This window comes from Polyodon spathula, chromosome 7, assembly GCF_017654505.1.
Source record: "Polyodon spathula isolate WHYD16114869_AA chromosome 7, ASM1765450v1, whole genome shotgun sequence".
Lineage (NCBI taxonomy): Eukaryota > Metazoa > Chordata > Actinopteri > Acipenseriformes > Polyodontidae > Polyodon > Polyodon spathula.
Genome location: NC_054540.1, coordinates 20189376 through 20203081, shown reverse-complemented (window position 1 = coordinate 20203081; position 13706 = coordinate 20189376).

The following is a 13706-nucleotide window of genomic DNA, read 5'->3' as shown; positions in this document are numbered from 1 at the left end:
ATATATATATATATATATATATATATATATATATATATATATATATAAATATATATTATATAATATTTATGGGGGCTTTAATATATATATATATTATATTATGTAATACAATAAATCACGGAAAAAATATATGCTCAATTTATTGCATGTGGATTCTTTGAATTTGCAGTTAGATAAATGCTGTGAAGATCTTTTGAAAACTTACAGACAAACTTCTTCAATTTTAATACCTGGGTGAACCATGTCAGAAGAAGACTCATTCATAATTTACTTTTCATTAAAAAAATATACGTATGTATGTAATGCAGAACTATTCTATGGCAACTTACAATTTTATTTCACTAATATAATCTTACTCCACATTTTAGAAACCTAGGAAAGCCTTTCCACCAGACCAAAGATACTTGGCTTATACTAAAACAAATGCAACAGCACAATTATAGTTAATTGTAGAATCAATTTTCTTTTTAATTCATATGAAGTAAACATCAATTTGTAAATTGTGCCACAAAAATAAAAGAATGGATCTGTGCTCTTGATTCATTTCATTTAATTTTCTGATATTATTTGTAAAATATATTAATCAGGAAATGTTTGTTTTTTTAATGAAAAAATCTTTGGCAATTGCTTATTTGCCATTTGTGTGGGCCCGTCTTGCATTACCTGCACGAACCTGCAGCAGCCAGGCCCAGCTTGTCATCCTTGTTAAATTTATGTCCAGAATTTGCGGAATTATTTATGTTGTTTTAAGGTTTTTTGGGCTACAGAAGTACTAGGGATGTTCTCAGATTTAGTACAGTAAATCCCTGGAGAATGTATTTGTGCCTTTGTGCACATCATATAAAGGATTACAGTTGTAATTGGGCACTGATTATGTCAAAATGTGTTAAAATCTATAACTGGTTATTATAGGATCTTGTGTATTTATCAGACACAACACCAACCATTTATTAAATGCAATGTGAATGAAGATCACATATGGTTCTTCTAAGTAAAGCATCATCCACTACAGGAGGATTGGAACTGTAAAACCCTTGTTTGTAAAAAATAAATAAATAAATAAAATAAAATAAATCAGAACAGTATTTAAACCTAAGCAAGAATTAAGACCTAAGCAAGAATTAAGAAGATATAGCTTTATGAAACATATACTGTCATACCACAGGTTCCCCGCAATTGTGTGCATTAAATTCCATCAAAATATGAATACAGACGGAAACTGTTATTCAGCAACTAATACATGTATCAGTGCTTGAACACCTCACAATGCAATTAACTATTCACCCTGAAATGACTTGTGCAAAAGGATTTCTTTCTAATTGTCCTCTTTCATGTACACATCAATGTCACAATAATACCTACAAAGATGAACACCTTGTGGAGTCAGCTTTTATTATTTACAGGGAAGAGGAGTGGGAAGCCAGACATTCAGCCTCTCTGAGCCCTGTAGACATTGTTGAGAGGTTGGGGAACATATCAATTCTTCTAGGGCAGTGAATACCTCTCCACCATTGGCTTACACTTTGAGTCAAATATACAAATGTGTTTCGAAATGACAGGATGCATATTTAGATCTTACCTCCAGGTTTTATTGTACAGATGCACATAGAACATGTTCAGATCTGCAGCCAGAGGAGGAATGGATAGAGCAGAATTCCATCCGGACACCATTCTATCTGGGTTAAATGCTGACAGGAGTTCTAAAGAAGAGTACAGCCAATTCATATGACATTACCATATAGTTGACAGGAATAATGATATACCACCTAGCTCTAAGCTAAGTACACAAAAGTATACCTAAACTTTTACTTTACACTTATTTTTCTACTTTGCACTATTTGCTTAACACAATAAAAACTATTTGCACTCCAAAAAGGACATGAAACCAAGCTTGCAAAAAAAAAAGAAAGAAAAAACCCTCAGCTCTTGCACAGGCAAGCACCTGCAATTCAATGCAACAAGCACAACAAACAATTCATTCAAATGAATAACATTAACTTGAAATTGTACATTTGACTGACATGCCCCATGAATTGATTGACAGCAAGGTTTCAATGTTCCGTTTGTTTAAAGCAGGGGTGCCCAATCCTGGTCCTAGAGGGCTGGTGTCCTCCTGGCTTTTGTTCCAGCTGTCCCCTAAATTACTTAATTGGATCAATTAAGCACTCATTAGATGCTTAATTGCTCAAATTAATCAATTTAGGGTAAAGACAAAAAAAATACAATACGTGGGCTACAAGCTCAGTAGCAAAAAATATGCATATTTAAATATCCAAGCCAGCCGTTCCGCAAGAAAGAATGACTAGTGTTTATCTCACCCATATGAGAGAAGTGTAGCAATGACATCTTCTTAGTTTTTGCGTCCAAATAAAATCTTCATTCTTCATGTATGTAAGCCTCAAGGGAGAGGCACGGCAATGCAGTGAATCATAAAAGCATGCTCAGTGAAACAGAGCGAGCCTGTTCTCTCTGAAATAAGTTAACCTGATTTAAAAAAAAAAAAAAAAAAAAAAAAAAAAAAAAACTTTTATTCTTTTCAAGCGCTAGTATAAACTATTGATGAAGATAAATAACAAACAAGCGGCAGTGAGCAAGCCTCAAAACTAGGCAGTCCCTCCCAGCAGACCTGAAGGTGCGTTGCTAAGTCCTGTGTGTGAACTTGCCTCACACACATGGCTCCCCTGGATCCCAAACCCTGCCACTCAGAATGGTCATGACTTTTGCAGACGCAAACTTCAGGATTGTGTTTTGGGATTACATTTCTTGATTTACACTCGAGCAAATACGGTAAATTTAATATAATGTATCAAATTACATAAATACATCTTGTGTTCAGATTTTTTTAAGGAAAGCGTATTTGCTACTTAATGCAATTTTACTTGTTTTTTGCAGGTCCATGGAAGGTGTGTCTGCCACTGATGGTTTGAACTGTGAGAGATGCAAAGACTTTTACAATGATGCCCCCAGGAGGCCAGCTGAGAGATCAAGCATAATGGCTGTAAAAGTAATGGGATTCATTTTAATAATTCCAGTGGACTACACAACTGTAACATTATATCTTGGATCTTTAGTTGTTTCCTATATTGTAAACATGAGTTATACTGGTACACATGAAAACTAAACATATATATATATATATATATATATATATATATATATATATATATATATATATATATATATATATATATGATATATATATATATATATTATATATATATAGTTATTCCATCCAGATGTGCTATTATATACAATTTACAATATAATTCAGTATTTGTTTTCTCTCATTGCATTGCTATAATGCAAAAAAGTGTATTGTGGAATAAATAAATACCTACAAATAAATTGCATTACAAGATTACAAAAAAAAAAAAAAAAAACCTATTGACATAGATGTCTTGATCATTTCAATTTAGTTTACAAATAGATGTTTCATGTCATTTGTTAGACCTTATCATGAGAATATTAACAACTGCTTTGCAGGATTGCTATTTTGGATACTCCTGTGTGCCTGGACCGTGAAGGACATTACTTGTACTTTGTAGACATTGTTTTCAGTTGGCTTTATCGTACATTATTTATGACTCCCACATTCTTATTGATTCAGTAAGCATGTTGATGCAGTTCTTCGCTTTTGATTACATTTATAAATTTGTGTAGGTATTTGCAAGAAACACATTATCATATCCTTGGTCGACCGTGTTGCATCAATAAACTGAATATATATATATATATATATATATATATATATATATATATATATATATATGTGTATATGTGTGTGTGTGTGTCTGTCTGTCTGTCTGTCTGTCTGTTCAGGACTGGTTCTTGCTGCCTTCAAGACTGCCCAAGTAATGCCCTTGCCAGCTGATGAAACATCTCACAGATAACAATCTGCAGTCTGGCTTCCGGCCATATCACAGTTGTGAAACTATTCTACTCTGGATTGTAAATGATCTTCTGCTTAATGCTGATGCTGCTGCTCCCTCTGTCCTTATCCTCCTGGACCTAACTGCTGCTTTTGACACCATAGATCTTAGCATTCTTCTTGACCACCTTCAGAAATATTCTGGGATCTCTGGAACCTGTCTCTCCTGGCTGTCCTCTTACTTATCTGGACACATGCAGTCTGTTTTCTATGATGGAAGTAGTGCTGATGCAAACCCAGTCACTTGCAGTGTCCCTCAAGGGTCTGTTTTTGGGCCTCTTTTCTTCAACATCTACATGCTTCCCTTGGATTACCTCATTGCCACATAGCCTCATTTTTCACTCCTATGCAGATGACACCCAGCTCTACCTAAAACTAGATCCTGGAAGCCCCTCTGCCATGGTCCGGCTCTCTGCTTGCATACAAGACATCGAGGCCTGGATGTCTGCCAATTTTCTCAACAGTAACAAATCTGAACTACTTCTAGTAGGATCAAAAACTCAACTCAAGAATCTCAATATTGCTTCCTTGAACCTTGGAAACGGTCTGCTCCCTCACTGCACAACATCAGCCTGCAAGTGCAATGCTCAAGGCTCTGTTAGCGCTTCTTGCAGTAAGTTTGGAGGTCAGTGTCAATGCAAGCCCAATGTGATTGGGCACTGCTGTGATACATGTGCTCCCAGATCCCTCAGGTTTGGATCCAGTAGCTATGCACGTAAGTAACACTTTCAGTTTAACCAAGCTTATTTTTTGTCTCTGTGTAGAAAACAAAGTTACAAATACCATAAAAATCTGATTTGCAAGAAATCAGATTTAGCATAATTTAATGTTCAGCGATCATCTTTGAATAGCTTGTTAAAGAAAAATATGATTTTAATTAAACATTTTACTTCAGTCTAACAGTACTAACATTGTCCTTTTTGCACTAGCCTGTGACTGTGACCCTCAAGGCTCTGTCAGTGAAATGTGTGACCAGGCGAATGGACAGTGTCCCTGTCAGAGAAAGATTTATGGACGGCAGCGTAGCCAGTGCCAGCCAGGTTACTTTGCTTTCCCTCAATGCCAGCCATGCCACTGCAGTGGCAACTCAGAGATCTGTGACCCTACGACTGGAGCATGTCTCAATTGCAGAGGGTTTTCAGATGGAAACAGCTGTGAAAGGTAAACCTGGTACTTCATTATGCTACAATAGTACAAATTGTTTCGGTACAGTATGGGACAGATATAAGCTAAATATTAACTACTAAATTTGTTTTAGATGTCTGGAAGGTTACCACAGATACCCCACTTTTAGAGAACCTTGTGAACCCTGCCTTTGCCCTGATACTAATGCCAGTGGTTGTTACTTTGCTCATTCTTGTAACAAGGATCATAATGCCCTACAAGAAGTCTGTAACTGTACTGAAGGCTATGCAGGTGGGGATTAGAATTTTCATCCTTTTCACAGTCCTATTTTAAACTTTACTTTTCATTGCTTGTTATAGACTATATGTTTATGTTTTGAAACATATTTTACTAACTAGAGACATTATATATAATAGACAAAGACAGACCCGACAGAACCATGTGCCTGTGAAGGGTTAACAGGGGAATGCTTGAAATGTCTACAACACTGATGGACCCATCTGTGAATTCTGCAGGCCAGGCTATTTTGGATCAGCTCTCCAACAGAACTGTATAGGTATGCAAGCTCAAAATATGTTTCTATTCTACTGTATATCTGAGAAATGAGTTTTCACATTTCACATTGAGTCTATAATGGTTGGTTTCATGTTCCCTGAAGTAACGGAACCTCGAAAATCACCCATTAGAGTTTTTTTTTTTTTCTTTGTGATATTTTAACCCAAACATGTACAGTAAGCAAACCAGATGTTTTCTAATCATGGTTGATCAGGTTTGATCATTGTTGTTGGTGAAGCAAACACATGCGTTTAAATGTGTGAATGTGTAAATGTTTTATAAAGTTTTATAAACTATTATACTAAAGGATTGTGCCTGAGATGTTGGGAGAGAAGTTTGTATTAAAGTTTTTGTTTTCAACCTTTGGAAATGTAGTTTTATTTCTGATTGTTTATCTGTCAATTCAATAAATCATTCATTTAATTTCATTTCATTGGTGATTGTCTCCTTCCTGAATTTTTATCATTATTGGGGATCGATTAACATCCCTTGAAGAAAATGTACATATTTTGGTGGGGCGACACGATGCAGCTTGCAAGATGGTTTTGCAGAAGAAAAGTAATGTATTGTATTCTTACATTCACAGAAGTTTAATATATTGAGAAAGTTACCTGCACAGTATTACTGAATGGCTATCCTGCAGTAAAAAGGACCCCACTGAAGGAAGTTACTTGCACAGGGACATTGTCTTCAAATACTTTTAGTTAAAAGTTCTAAGGGTTTGACTGTCTCTTTTTTTGTTTGTTAAAGCATGTGTTTGCAATCCAGTGGGCACTGACTGAAACAGTTGCCCAAGTAACAAAACATGTTTTTGTGACCAGTCATCTGGCCAGTGTCCCTGTTTACCGAATGTGGTTGGTACAAGTTTTAATGTGCACCTGGGTACTGGGACATGGGCAGTGGAAGAGGGTGACAACCATGTGACTGTGTGCCTGGGAACTGTCTAAGCAACCAGTGCAATCAGGTTAGGCAACTATTTGTGTCTTTCATGTTCTATATATTTTACAGGTCTCAGGATTAGACTGAAAGAAGTATCTTAACAGTGTAAAAAAAATGCATGAATTGCTTAAATACCATATAATCAAAACTGAAATGTAATATTAATTCAATAAATTATTTAGCCCTGATTTGTCTGAAATATGACACATACAATGTTATTAAATAGATATGTTTAAGGGAGATTATACAGTATTAAAGTATTTCATTGTAATTGTTAATGCTTCAAAATCTGTTACAGTGCTAATTATGTCTTTGAATATTGACATTTGCTAAACATTTTACAGTAAGTGGCAGCTTTTATGAATACGGCTGGTCTTATAAATAATTATGTAATTTATAACCAATTTGTAGATTCAATAGGAAATTATATTAGCTCACATAGAAGCAAAGCAATCCAGTCTACTGTATTTAAAAATGGTCTTTCTGTTTGTTGTACAGTTTTCTGGACAGTGTCAATGCAGACCAGAATTTGTAGGAAAGTGACGTGATGAATGTGGCCAGAACTTTTTCAGAAACTCCAGAGGCCAACTCCAAATGTACTAGCTGGTATTTAAGTTTTCCAATTTGTAAACTGCTATGAAAAAAACAAAACAAAACAAAAAAAACACAACAATGAAATGTAACAGTTAGGGAACCAAGTATAAATCCTATCTCAACCACCAGGGGTCATAGATGAAGTAATAACCAAGGCTTAAAAACTATTTTCTTAAACTTTTGTTCCCTGTTTTATTGTCAGTGGAAATTTTTAGTTCATGCATATTTTCCAATCGCCTCACTTAGCAGTTTAAACTCCTAGATAATAGGATGTTAAACTACTATTATTTCTTGACCACTTGCCAGAGTGGTGGTTAGACAACAGAAGGTAGTTGTATTTCGAAGGTGTTTCATTTGTATTTATTTCTAGTACCGGGTACATATTGCTTTGCAATGAATTCATAGTCATTTCTCTTCAGCAACAACATGTATCTGCACAGTTTTTTAAACAGCTGAGGGACAAAGCATTTTCAAACCATCTGATCGACTGTATAATAAACGAATCATTTATTTAGATAGAAAATGCAGTAATAACTAAGCAAGAAGATAACAAAGAATAAAGACAAATATGTAAAAGAAGAGGAAAAAACAAAAGCTCTTATTAAGATTGTAAAGGACGTTTTAGCAGGTAGGTGCCCTGCAGTGGAGCGTAGAGATCAGATTCATTCTGGCATGTCCCTACATGTTTTTCTTTTACTGTCTGTTGATTTATTTGTATGTGCTCTGTCTGGTTGCATTAGTTCTGATAGTAAAAATGTAGTAATGTGCTGGGGAGCATTGAATAAGGCAAGACAATAGCCTGTTTTTACATAATTTTGGCTTTTTGTATTTTTTTTTTTAGGCAGATAATAATCTCAAATAGGTAGGCCTAAACATATTCCCAGATTTGAAGTGGATCTTGTAAAAAAAACTCTCTCTCTCTCTCTCTCTCTCTCTCTCTCTCTCTCTCTCTCTCTCTCTCTCTCTCTCTCTCTCTCTCTCTCTCTCTATATATATATATATATATATATATATATATATATATATATATATATATATATATATGTATATATATATCTCAATAATAAGAACAGTGAGGTAAAGGAACTGTTGAAACAAGCAGAGGAAGCTGAGTGAATAGAACTTGATTATGCTATTTAATTCTGTATATTGCCACAGTTTTCCTGTCGCGTCCTGCCTACCTATATAGTATATTAAAATGTATGATGGTATAATAATGTTATTGAGCTGTGCTCAGCTAAACAGTGCTGACACACTGAGGGCCACTATAAAAAAGGTAATTGAAAGCTGTCAATTTAAATACCCAAAACACAATAAAGGTCTGGATCTCTAATCTTTTCAACACCCCATTGTAAACCTTTACATATTGTTCGGAAGGTGCAACTTTTTTATTATTTAGACTGTGAGAAGTAAAGTAAACTGTGATTCATTTGTGCCTCTTTAAACTGGGATTTGATGTGATTTTTTTAATTTATTTATTTTTTGCTATCAACATAAGAACAATCCTAGTGCAAACCTGCATAATGGCACCGTACCAAAAGTTTTGCAGGACCTCTGGTTAATATATATATATCCCTGGAGATATATATATATATATATATATATATATATATATATATATATATTATACTAACTACGGATACCTGATGCTTACATGTGTGGTTCCAGTTTGGTAAATACTTAATAATACACTTGGCTTTATGGGAAAGTTGTTTTAAACTCTAATAACTGGGATCAAATTATTTAAGAGTAAGTTGACTCAAATAAGATTTTCTTAGTTCTTTTTCATGTCCTGTGGCAAAGGGGTCATTAGTGGCACAGGTGTATAGCAGGTGTGTTGCTGGTGCAGTAATCCAAAGAACAAGGTGAAATGGGTTATTTTATTATTATATTCCAGTGGTCTGATGACCAGGCAGTAAACAATAAGGAATTTGAAATACACAACCATGTGTATTGCACCGTAATAAAAAGGGTTGCAGACCCATACATAATAAGCATAGTACAAAACACACAATTAGACACACACACACAATCACAAGTCCAAAGTGAGTGCTCTTAGTGCATTTGGTGAAGTGCAATACAATACGTGCTATTACTGGTGAACAAGTGATAAAATGTTGTTCGTGTTTTAGTGCTGGCCTTGGGTGACAGCTCCGGATTGTGTTAGCCGTCTAGTCTATGTGAACAAATAACAATGAACAGCGATGAGACAGACAGACAAAACAAACAAAACACTCACGGTTCTGTAGCAACAAAGCTCAGGTCCTTTCGATTATAGCGTAACCATTACAAGCAACAGATTGCATTATTACGTCCCCGTTATGTACCGTCAACCATGACCCCTTGGTCAGTGAGGGCACCTGCTCCTCCAATCTACAGATACCATGCCGTTTCCCATCCAGGTCAATGGGTTAGTGTACCGTAGCTCCATCCCCTTTCTAGCTGGCTGACTTCTGCCGATCCCTGGGAATGAACTGTCGGGCCAAGCAGTCCTGGATACTCTGTTCCCTTTACACAGGTCGGGAGGGAGATCTAACACCAAGAATCATTTGATCTCTGTCACATGTCCCGTTGCCTTTTTTTGTGATATCTGTAACTATTCTGAGGGGTTCTTTTAAGAATGACTCAAATATTGTGCTTTGACTATTAGTTCAAGAACTGCTCTTTAGTTCCAGTTGCTTGCTATAGACATATGTAATGTAGGCTAAATCATCCATATAGTCTTTATCTAAGCACACACCAGCACCATTTTGATCACTGTTGCCAGTAAAACAAAATAGGGTTACCAGATGTCCCAGACGTTTCACTCTGGAAATCTGGTAACCCTAAACAAAAGAAAACTTGAACCAGTGTGGCAGACCACTAGATGGCACCGACTCTTGCTTTTAAAAAACACTTTGATCTTCCAAAGCCTACCTTACATAGACCTTGCTAGCAACTAGAACTGAAGAGCAGCTCCTGAACTCAAAAGTAGACACAGACACAAAAATAATGTGACGCTACTTGCACTTCATAGATGACTGTCGGGTTTGATGCAAATCAGCAAAACATCAGCGCACACTGCAGGTATAGAGTCAGCTCTTTGAAAAAAACAAACACAACTAATATCTGCTGCAGTTGAAATTCCCATAGAAGTTTAGAATTAGAAGTCGTGGTCTTATTCTTTTTTGTTTTAAGGAAAAGAGCGAAGGCCACGGATATCACAGAAGCTAAGAATGCTTTAGAAAAAGCAAAAGAAGTTCAAGACAAAGTGAAAAAATCCATCTATGAGACAAAAGATAATTTTGAAGCAATCAACGACAATATTTATCAGGTAATTATTACATTTTTGATTTGCATTTATATGGACCTGAATTGTTATTGTAACAGGAAAGATTTAATAAGCTTTTGTTCCAGTGGAAAGTTTCCCTGACATTTCAAAAACTGTTACCAAAGTTAATTGTTAGGAACAACTATAGCAGCCTTTAGATTACTGTTTTGAGCTGGCTGTGATCAGGTTTAAAACATTTTATCCTCATAGATTATCTCAAGCAATCAGGTTCCAAGTGTATTACCAAGAGTGTCCACTGCATTGGATGTTATTGCTTAAGCAGTTTTATGTATTTTCATAAATGGTTCAAATATTGCACTACAACAAAATCTGTGATAGACTCTAAGTAGCATTCTAAATAACTATTAAAAAAAAAAAAGTACGATTGGGTTCTTTGTTATTGCTTTAAGAATGGCATATCACTAGTGTCAATATATCAGAACATATAATTTACTGTGTGTTGTTTTCACCAGCAGACTAAAGAAAAGTTAGATAGAATTGAAGACAACAATATGGACTTAATAACAGACTTAATGACCTGAACAGGGAAATTAAAATTCTCAAGAAGAAATCTGAAACAGATTGCAGGCTAAAGATGCAAAGGAAGCAGCAGAAGGAGCCCTTGCTAATGCTACAGAAGCTGAGAAAGTAAATTTGCAGCTGACCATTTTAGATTGACCTAAAGGAGGTGAAAGATCAATTCCAGAAATTAAAAGAAAAGGAAAAAGGACAAGGAGCATCGCAAGAATCTATAGACAAAGCAAAAATGTTTAAGACAGAAACTGAAGAACTTGTAAAAAATGTAGGAGGAAAAATGAAAGAGATAATGGGTATGGTATTCCAGATATTTTTTGTTTTTGATTAGTTAAATTTCAATATTCTCCTTTTAAAAATGATTAACACCTGATCTAAACTAATTGAAAAAGCAAAAAACAATATTTTATGTAAACTGAGTATGATAACATAAATCAATAATGTCTATGTTGATCTAGTTCAAGACTGTCTTCTTGTCCTCAAGCATTACACTTGCTTTAACTTATAATCACGCTGAGTAATAACTGAGGCAGTGAGACAGTTAGATTTGAATAAATGACAGTCCTTTCTGAGGCTATTAATGATTCTTGCCATCTGTTTGTTTTTATTTCAGACCTGGAAAAAAAATCAAAGATCTACTGAAGAGTAAAGAAGACAAAGAAAAAGAAATCGGTGAACTAGAGGATCGAGTCAGAAGTGTCAGAAATTAAATTATTAAGCGAGGGGTGGCATACAACACCTGCCAGTTTTAGAGCTGGGTTGGAATGAAATATACAGTGCACAGTTAAGGGAGTAATGTGATTAGATGCAGAACCAAACTGGAAAATCGAGGAAACCATGACAATTGCTATAAATTGGCCATTGGTCTGAACTTGGGAATGTATTGGTGAATCTAAATACAGCAATCATTTAAATATTAAACTATAACCAAATCTTCCATTTTACTTTTACTTTTAAAGACACAAATATACTTATAGAGACTCAAACACATAGTAAAGTGATGTTTTTTCTTCTTTTTTATGAAGTCCCCTTCTATTGTTTTCAATGGAAGTGGAATATGCACCTCTGTTAAGATCCATTGAATAGAGCCCAGAGTGGTACGAGACTGACAAAGCCAAAATATACCATTGCATCTAATTTTTTCCATATTTATTATTGAATTTCATTTTTTTCAAATTATATTTTGAACGATTCGATATATCAGGGTTTTTTAACCCCTTGATTCTTTCGTACACACAATATATGTTTGGTCGGATATCATGTACTGCCCTTTTCATACTGTCTTTTTGTTGTACAGTAAATATTTTTAAGTAAAACAGTTTGTCTGAAAGAGAAATAAAACATGTAGATGTGTTTATAACCTTAGATGGATAAAACATATCACTTAAAAAGGTGTTCATGTTCTTTATGGTAAATTTTCACTTTTTAAATGGACATTCCCAGAAACACAACATAATCAAGTTGTATATATTGATATTATTGTTGAAGATATGCAGCCTCATGCGCAGGATAGGTATATAGTATTTTTTGTGTTGTGGGAAATTTACCCATTACTTCTTTTTGGACTGCTGTGAAATACAGCATCTGCCATGAATACAAAACCTTGTCGACACCGGCAGTGGCACATGGTGTAAGCATAACAGAAGCTGCCATTTCACTGCTGAGTGGTTGCTTTGATTTTGTAAAATTTCAGTAAATGCTTTAAGCTACGGTATACAGGATCTGAATCTGTGGGCTTTAGAATTCAAGTTGGATTTCTAAGAACTGCTCAACATACCTTACCTTAAATAACCTTCTATCTGCAGCTGGCACAGTTTTACAAACTCCAGTCGCTCTGGTGAGCATCAACTGGTGCTCCCTTGATTCTGACATGTAAACTGCACGGAATTTGAAACAAAAAATCTGTAACAAAAGAGCTGTAAGAAGACTGGAAATGATTCCCAGTGGATTTAATATCTCAGACGTACACTTTTTGATACTACAGGAGCATTTCTGTTTTCTCTGTGATACTCACCAAAGTAAAAAAATTTCTGTAATGACCCCACTTCTGCAGGCACATTTTTTCAATAAGAGCTACTCAGAAGTAGCTCTTACTGTATGAACCCTGACTGGGTAGTGGTTGTGGTATATCAGTGTCAATGTTTATGCTCACCCACTAAAATGTAGAAAGTTGTATTAGCTTTGGATCTTTTTTTTTTTACAGGAATGGCTTGTTGGGTCTCAGAACCCCTTTATTAGAAATGGAGAACATACTTTGTTGACACAAACAGCAGGCGTTTTCACCAGATTACCAAATTAAAAGCCACATGCAATAAATTGAAGAACTGAAGCAAAGGCTGGCTAGAGCCTGAAGGCATGGTTGAAAAGAACTGTATCAGGAAACAAGCTTGTGTTGATTGCTTTGCATACCACTCCCCATCCCCCTGACCTAAACATGAGAGACCATTCATGTGAACAAAAAGGCTTATCTTTCATCAGAACTTTAGAAGACCCCAAACACAAAGCAAGGTACAGGGTACAGACTGAAATAATTACATGTTTAAGACTAGAAAGCCTAAACATGTTTTCTTTCTGCAGAAATCCTACATTTCCCCTCAAGTTTCACTTTTGAAACTACAAATGCCATGTTTCTAAGTTAGAATTGACTGATGTCATCTTTTGTCATAATGCAGTATTTACCCTTTTAATGACAAAGTTTATTTATGTATTTATTTTTTAAAT